Raw genomic sequence first — 8,441 nt, forward strand, 5'->3', positions numbered from 1 at the left:
CCCAATCTTGGTAGTTGAAGTTTTTGATGTTTGGGGGATCGATTTCATGGGACCATTTCCAATTCCTTTGGAAATGAATATATTCTAGTAGCAGTTGATTATGTTTCAAAATGGGTAGAAGCAATTGCATGTAGAACACCCGATAGCAAAATGGTCATTAAGTTTCTTAAAGAAAATATTCTCTCCCGTTTCGGTATTCCTAGGGCAATCATTAGTGATCGGGAACCCATTTTTGTAACCGACCTTTTGCAACATTGATGAAAAAGTATAATGTCACCCACAAATTGGCCACACCATATCATCCTCAAACTAGTGGGCAAGTTGAAGTGTCAAACCGACAAATCAAACAGATCCTGGAAAAAACTGTTAGTGCCAATAGAAAGGATTGGTCTTTGAAATTAATTGATGCACTTTGGGCATACCGAACCGCTTTCAAGACCAATCTAGGAATGTCTCCTTATAGGATTGTGTTTGGTAAACCATGTCACTTGCCTATTGAGATAGAACACAAAGCCATGTGGGCCATCAAACAACTAAATACAAATTTGAACGACGCTGGAAACCATAGGAAGCTTCAGTTGAATGAATTAGAAGAACTTAGAAATGAAGCCTATGAAAATGCAAGGATATACAAGGAACGAACCAAAGCATTTCATGATCAATCAATTATGAGAAAAATTTCAATATCGGACAAAAGGTGCTCTTATATAACTCTAGATTACATCTGTTTCCAGAAAGCTTAGGTCTAGATGGACAGGACCATTTTTAGTAAAGAAGTCTTTTCACACGGAGCTGTTGAGATAGAAAACCCAAGTAATGGTGTTATCTTTAAAGTTAATGGTCAACGATTAAAACCATTCTTGGAATTACCTGTCGAGACTGTTGAAGATGCCATGGTTCTTTATGAACCAACTTATTCTGATTAAATTGCTTCGAGGTTTGGTCTGGCTGAAGACATAAAACTTAGCCTTCTGGGAGGCAACCCAGCTTATTTAATTTCTAATGCTTTCTTTGTTTTCAGTTTGCTTAGGATAAATAAATTAGATAAACTCCATTGGGGACAATGTCGGTCAAGTTGGGGGGAGAGCTTGAACAAAATCAGGTGTTATCATTTCCTTTTTCTTCCACTATGAGTTATTTCTTGCATTTAATATATTAAAAAAAAAATTGAAATAAATTAATCTAGAAAAGAAATAAGAGTAAGTTAGAAAGTATTTGCTAATAAATGTAGTGAGTCACGGAGAAGATTAGCTGGTTAGACTCTTGGTGGCCTAGGTCATTTAAAGACTATTAGCACTTCCAATTGCACATGCACACTAACAAGGTAAAGTAGGTGTTAATTGTAAGGCCAATTAAGGATTTGAGTATTATTTAAATTAGATAATTTTTTCTACACCCCAATTGAAGAAATTTGAATTTAAGGAAAGAGCTACCTGCCTGAAATAAAATGCAAAACACAGAGTAAATGTGGATTGCCCTAAGCCTAGTAACCGGGTCTCTTCACTAAGTCAAGTGTTGAGATTCCGTCAAACGGTGGTGGGAAGGCCAGGATGCTCAGAAAAAAAAAAAAACAGTGTGAAAGCTACCTTAGTTCTTTGTTTAATCTGGGGTGTATAGAAAATTAATCGAACTAAGTTATGAAAAATGATACAATTGGCCTGTACAAGTTAATACTGAAATACTAAGTTAGTTATCACTCACACAAGTGCTATAAAACTTTAAGTGTACTCTAAGAAAGCTCCTAAGTAGACTGACTACCGATTCTAATTCGAAGCTCATTACTTAGTAATACTAGAAAACTTCTTGAATTTCGATCTTAAATTAATTTGCAAAGGAAGGATCTTTTTGGAATATGATCTTATTTTGGTACATTGCTAAGGGACTAGCAATGATTAAGTTGGGGGGTGTGATTTATGTCACAAATTGACATAAAAAGTATCAATTAATATCTAAATTATCTAACTTTATTAGAAATTGATACTTGTTATTATATTTTGCAGAAGAAGAGGTCATCAATAGAAAGAACAAGGAAAGAGGATTCCAACGGCTAAATTTTATGCAAAACGGAGTTAAATTGACCCAGAAATTGAAGAATGAAGAAAGAAGACTCAATTGGGTCAAACCCGAGTCAAATCAGGTCAAAATTGATCAAAAATCAACTGATTTGGTGATCTGGTTAGCCGCTGGTCCACAGCAACAGGCGCCTGGACCATGGACCCATCGGCGCACCATAAACCAGCCAATCAGCGAGTCTCGGCTCACCGCAATGCATCGCGAGCCCGATCCACGCGCGCGGTCCAGGGCTCATGAGGAGAGAGAAGAAGGTCCGAAGGGCAACCTGGTAACTTCACATCACTCGATGGTCCGATCTTCTCTGATCAAGATCCAACGCTCCAATTTTTGTGCCATCGACGGCCACCATCGCAGCCGGTCAAGATCCAACCGTAATCAAGGCAATTGCAAGAATCAATAAACACTAGGACAACACGGATCCTTCTGCAGCGCGATCCAACGGACGAAATCTTCCACGCCTTGATCGACGGTCCGCGATGCATCCGACCTGATCCCATCTCTGCAGCACGATCCAACGCAGCGCTTCACCCAGATCGTGATCCGACGGCCCAGAATCGCTTCGGCTTGATTTATTAGATGAATTGGGTCCTTTAGATGAAGATCGGACGGCTGAAATAATTTTAGGGTTTCTTGATGGATTTAAGTGCTTTTTGAGCGAGATTTGAGCTCCTAAACCCCCTAACAGCCCTCTAAAACTCTTAGTCCCACATCTAAAGTTTTGAAAACCTTATAACCCCCAATGCCTATAAAAAGCCCCCAAAGGCCCTTGTTTTAATGATTCTTGCCTTCCGATCAAGCTTGTAACCCTAGATAGTGGGGTTTTTAGCTTTCTTCTCAAGCCTCGAGCTTTGAGATTTTTGTAATAATTTTTTTTATATAAAATCTTATTTTTATGAATTTTATCTCTTTACATTATGCAATTTATTTTTCTTGCAATTAGGATAGTTTAATTTATGCAATTTAATTTTATGCAATTAGGTTAGTTTAAATTATGCAGTTTAAATTTATGCAATTAGGATAGTTTAATTTATGAAATTAGGGTAGTTTATTTTTCTGCATTTAAATTTTGCAAGTAGATTTAGATCATGTCTAGCTAAGCATCCCTTCTAGGTTTGCGATGAAGCTAGATCATGAGTAGGGTTTTACATAGGGTTCTTTCTTTTTCTTAGGGTTTCTTTTCTTCCTCTTTTGCCAAGAATTTTTGATGAACTACAGTTGGGTCAGAGTCCCTTCATAGTTCATGCTTGATTCAGTGCATAGGAGGAGAAAACCCTAAGGATCCTAGTTACTACTCCCTGTAAAGAATCTTGATGGGTTATCGTTGGGCCTTAGTCCCTTCATAATCTATGCTTGGGAAAGACAAGAGGAGTAGTCGTTAGGATCAATAAGAAAAATTCTAGGTAGAATTTCTAATCTAGATCTAGTGGATTCAAAAACCCTAGATCCTTAGTCTTATTGTCTTTAGCAAACAACTTTCGATTTTCAATTTTCGTTAAAGCTGCTTGAGCATAGATTTGAAAATCATTTTTAAACCAAGTCTCTGTGGGATGACCCGTACTCGCTGGTCGTGCTACTCTGCACACTGTGCGCTTGCGTTTTATTTACAAATTTTAAGATTTGCACATCAATTTTCAACTCTTGAAAATATGAATTAACATTCCTACTAACTCAAAGGATGTATCACAGACATAATGTACACAATATGATAGTAGAATAATTTTTTTATTCATTTATAGTCAAAATTATAAATTTGCCCTTACATTTGTATAGGAATGTATCAGCCAATCTAGCATCTAGGGCACACATCTAACAAACTTCCACTTGACCTAATCCCAATTGGCTACATATCTAAGTCCCATCTTCTCAAGGTGGACTTCGATCTTCTGTTGGCCTAATGGCTTTGTCAGTGGATCTGCCACATTATCTGTGGAGTCGACTCTCTTAACCTCGACATAACCCTTTTTGAGGTAATCACGGATCAGATGGAATCGCCGCTCGATATGGTTGGACTTCTGGTGAGACCTTGGCTCCTTAGCTAGGGCTATGACGCCATTATTGTCACAGTAAAGAGGGATGGCATCCAATGATATCACTCCAAGCTCTGTGGCAAACTTCTTGTACCAGAATACCTCCTTCACAGCTTTCGATGCAGCAATATACTCTGCCTCCATGGTGGAATCAGCAATCACTGTCTGCTTGAAACTCTTCCAGCTAACTACACCACCATTGTAAATGAATAGACTCCCAGATGTCGACTTTCGATCATCTATATCAGACATAAAGTCTGAGTCTGTAAATCTCTGAACCTGGAGTTCTCCATTCCCAAAGACTAGAAATGTATCCTTAGTCCTTCTCAAGTACTTAAGGATATATTTCACAGAAGTCCAGTGCTCTTCGTCTGGATTCGACTGATATCTGCTTGTGACACTCACAGCATGGGCTATATCAGGTCGTGTACATAGCATGGCATACATGAGGCTCCCTATTACGGAAGCATAAGGGATCTTGCTCATGCGTTCAATCTCCTCAGGTGTGCTAGGGCACATCTTCTTGGAGAGATGAATGTCATGTCTAAAAGGTACTAAACTTCTTTGGAGTTTTTCATGCTAAACCTTTTTAGCACTCCTCTAAGTACATCTTCTGTGAAAGTCTCAGCATCCTATTTGGTCTATCTCTATAGACCTTAATACCCAGTATAAAGGATACCTCTCCTAGATCTTCATAGAGAACTCCTTAGACAACCATATTTTGACTGAGGTCAACATGAAAATATCATTCCTAATTAGGAGGATGTCATCTACGTACAGTACGAGGAAGACAACTGCGCTCCCACTAACCTTCTTGAACACACATGGTTCCTCCTCATTCTTGATGAAACCAAACATTTTGATCACATCATTGAAATGAGTATTCCAGCTCCGAGATGCTTGCTTAAGTTCATAAATGGATCTTTGCAGCTTGCAGACCTTGTGATCATCATCATTGGATGTGAAACCAAGCGGCTGTTCCATATAGATATCTTCCTCAAGATATCCATTTAAGAATGCCGTTTTCACATCCATCTATCATATTTCATAATCGAAATAGGCTGCAACAGCAAGCAATGTGCGAACGGATTTTAGCATGGCTACGGGCGAAAAGGTATCCTGATAGTCAAGCCTTTGCGTTAACTATAACCTTTCGCGACGAGCCTAGCCTTGAATGTCTTCACATTTCCATCTGCACCTATCTTTCTCTTGAAGATCCATTAACACCTAATAGGTACAATACCTTCAGGTGGATCTATCAAGGTCCAGACTTGGTTTGAGTGCATTGAGTCAATTTTTGATCTCATTGCCTCTAACCATTTTTCGGAGTCGATATCTGATATCGCCTCATCATAGATCTTGGGGTCATCACCATGAGCTTCATTTTCGTGAGGAATATTTTCTCTACATCCTCTTGTATGGTACCTAAGTACCTTTCAGGAGGATGAAAAACCCTAGTTGATCTATGAGGTGGAAGAGGTTGTGTTAAGACCGGTTCTAATTGATTGGGTTCCTCAGGTTCTTTAGCTCGTTGTCTTAGGAGATATTCTTTTTGAGCTTAATTATTCTTCCGATGCCACTATCTTGAATAAACTATTTTTCAAAAAAAAAGCATATCGATTCACAATCACATTGTGATCTTTCGAATATAAAAATAGTATCCTAATGACTCTTTAGGATATCCTATGAACCGAGCTCTCAAAGACCTGAACTCTAACTTGTCCGCCTGCTGTCTCTTGACATGAGCCGGACAACCCCAAATTTTGAGATGACTCAGACTTGACTTCTTACCATGCCATATCTCATACGGTGTGGTAAGAACGATTTTAGAGAGAATCCTATTCAATACATAAATTACTGTCATGAGATAATGTCTCTAAGAAAACTCAGGGAGGTCTGTGAAGCTCATCATAGAACGGACCATATCTAATAGGATCCAGTTCCTCCATTCTGAAACTCTGTTGAGTTATGGTATTCCAGGTGGAGTCCATTGAGAGACTATACCATTATCCTTAAGATAGTTTAGGAACTCCAGACTAAGGTATTCACCTCCTCGATCTGATCGAAGAATCTTAATGGGCTTTTCTGTTTGTTTTTCTACCTCATACCTAAATTTTTTGAACTTTTCAAAGGTTTCAGACTTGTGTTTCATTAGAAATATATATCCGTACCTTGACATATCATTAATAAAGATAATGAAGTAGACATAGTTGCCTCTAGCCGGCACATCAAATGGACCGCACACATCCGTATGTACTAGGGCAAGTAGGTCTGTGGCCCTTTCCCCATGTCCCACAAAAGGGAGCTTGGTTATTTTGCATTGAAGGCATGATTCACAAACTGGATATGACTTGAAAGTCAACAGACTCAATAGCCCAAATTTCTTCAATTTGTTAACCCTGTCTTCCGCTATACGACCTAGCCTTAGGTGCCATAGATACCTATCATTTAGACTATCTCTAGACCTTTTAATTCTTATGGCATTCATATTTTTCTCGATATTAAATACAGATACATCAATATGTAGCTGATAGAGACCATTAAAGAAAATTATTTGTAACTTTATTATTTTATAAAATATGTTATAATGGTCCTTATGAAAGCTAATCACATAGCCTTCTTGTGCTAAACATGAAACAAAAATCAAATTTCTGCTTGCTGCAGGCACATAATAACAGTCTCTAAGAACTAAATCTAGTCCTAACGGTAATCGCAGAGGGTAGGCTCTCTCACGGTCACAGCAGCAACTCTTGCTCCATTTTCGATGCGTAGGATCATATCCCCATCCCTCAGCCTCCTGCTCTCCTCAAGACCCTGCATAGAAGTGCACAAATGAGCACTAGAACCAGAGTCAAGTACCCAACTGGATGCAGAAAAAATCGTAAGATTAGATTCTACAACGAGCATACCTCCAGAAGGACCATCCTTCTTGTTCTTCAGGTGGCCAGATACTGAGGACAGTTCCGTTTCCAATGGCGGTCTGAATTGCAATGAAAATATTTTTCCTTTTCACCAGCCTTCTTCTTCGGTTCCATCTTCTTCCTTTTTCCATCCACCTTCTGCTTTTTCGCAGACTTTTTCTTCTTTCCAAAAGATTTTCTCTTGGAAGAAGTCCACTCCATAGTAAGGACTGAGTCTTTTGAACTCATCAAAGAAAGCTCAGACGTAACCAACATATTCATTAACTCAGCCAAGGATTGAAGGATCACATCAATCTGAAAATTCTTATCTAAGATGACACCGAGCTTCTTAAGCTCCTCAAGATTCTTGATCATTATCAAATAATGATTTTGGACTGACTGCCCATCATACATTTTAGCCTTAAAAAGCTTTTGGCAGACTTGATACTTGGTTGCGCGACTTTGTTCACCAAACTCTTATAGGTGAGCCAACATTGGCGATAGTCATCATGTTCTCATACTGGCGTTGCAAGTCATCAGACATGACACCCAATATGTAGTACCTGGTTTTGTTATCGTCATCCATCCACCTTTTCAGAGACGCTCTCTGCTCAGCAATCGACGTGCTGGCATGGCAGGTGGGTCCTGATCCAAGACATGAGTCAGTTTTTCAGAACCCAGAATAATTCTGTAGTTCCTCAATCAGTCCTTGAAATTAGATCCAATTAATCTGTGGGTATCTAGTATTTTGTCAGGAGGTTGGATGCAGACATGTTTTCTGTAGAGAGTCAAGAGTTTCTAGTTAGATTTTATAATCAAACTTAACCAATTTGTTTAGGAGTTTTATTTTTAAATAAATTAGGCTCCCACTATTTTCTCAGATCCCTACACTTCCTAGGTAGAGATGTGAAAATCTTTGTGATTAGTGATTTCTAATGGATGGTGCGGTCTCACCGACTGGCTCACCACCTCACCTAACAGTTATTGATGATGGGTCAACCGATAAGTGGACAACTCTTGTCCAATGATTCTCTAATCATGGTGTATCCAAAACTTGATCTCTAATCATGAAGCTCACCGTGCCCGAAATATTGTTCCAATCTTTAGTTAAGTCAGACCCACCATTTGCATGAATTAGATTCCTGATTGGGTCCCTCACCGTATCCGAAATATTGAGCACAACCCATCCTCTAATCCGTAGCATCCAATGCCTAATAGACATGATTGCATCTTTTCGGTGCAACTGAGCCACTATAACCAGTCAAGAATAATCAACCCCGGGAAGGGCCCGCACATTCACAATGGTGGAAGACCTTAGACTTAATATTTTCTTAGGAAGATTGATTTAGGTCTCATTAAACTTGACTTGACATAGTCATAATAATTATGACTAACCTAGTGACATGGGCTAGCTCGAATTGTTAGCACACCTCAAATCAGA

The sequence above is a fragment of the Elaeis guineensis genome, chromosome 14 (assembly GCF_000442705.2).
Source record: "Elaeis guineensis isolate ETL-2024a chromosome 14, EG11, whole genome shotgun sequence".
NCBI lineage: Eukaryota > Viridiplantae > Streptophyta > Magnoliopsida > Arecales > Arecaceae > Elaeis > Elaeis guineensis.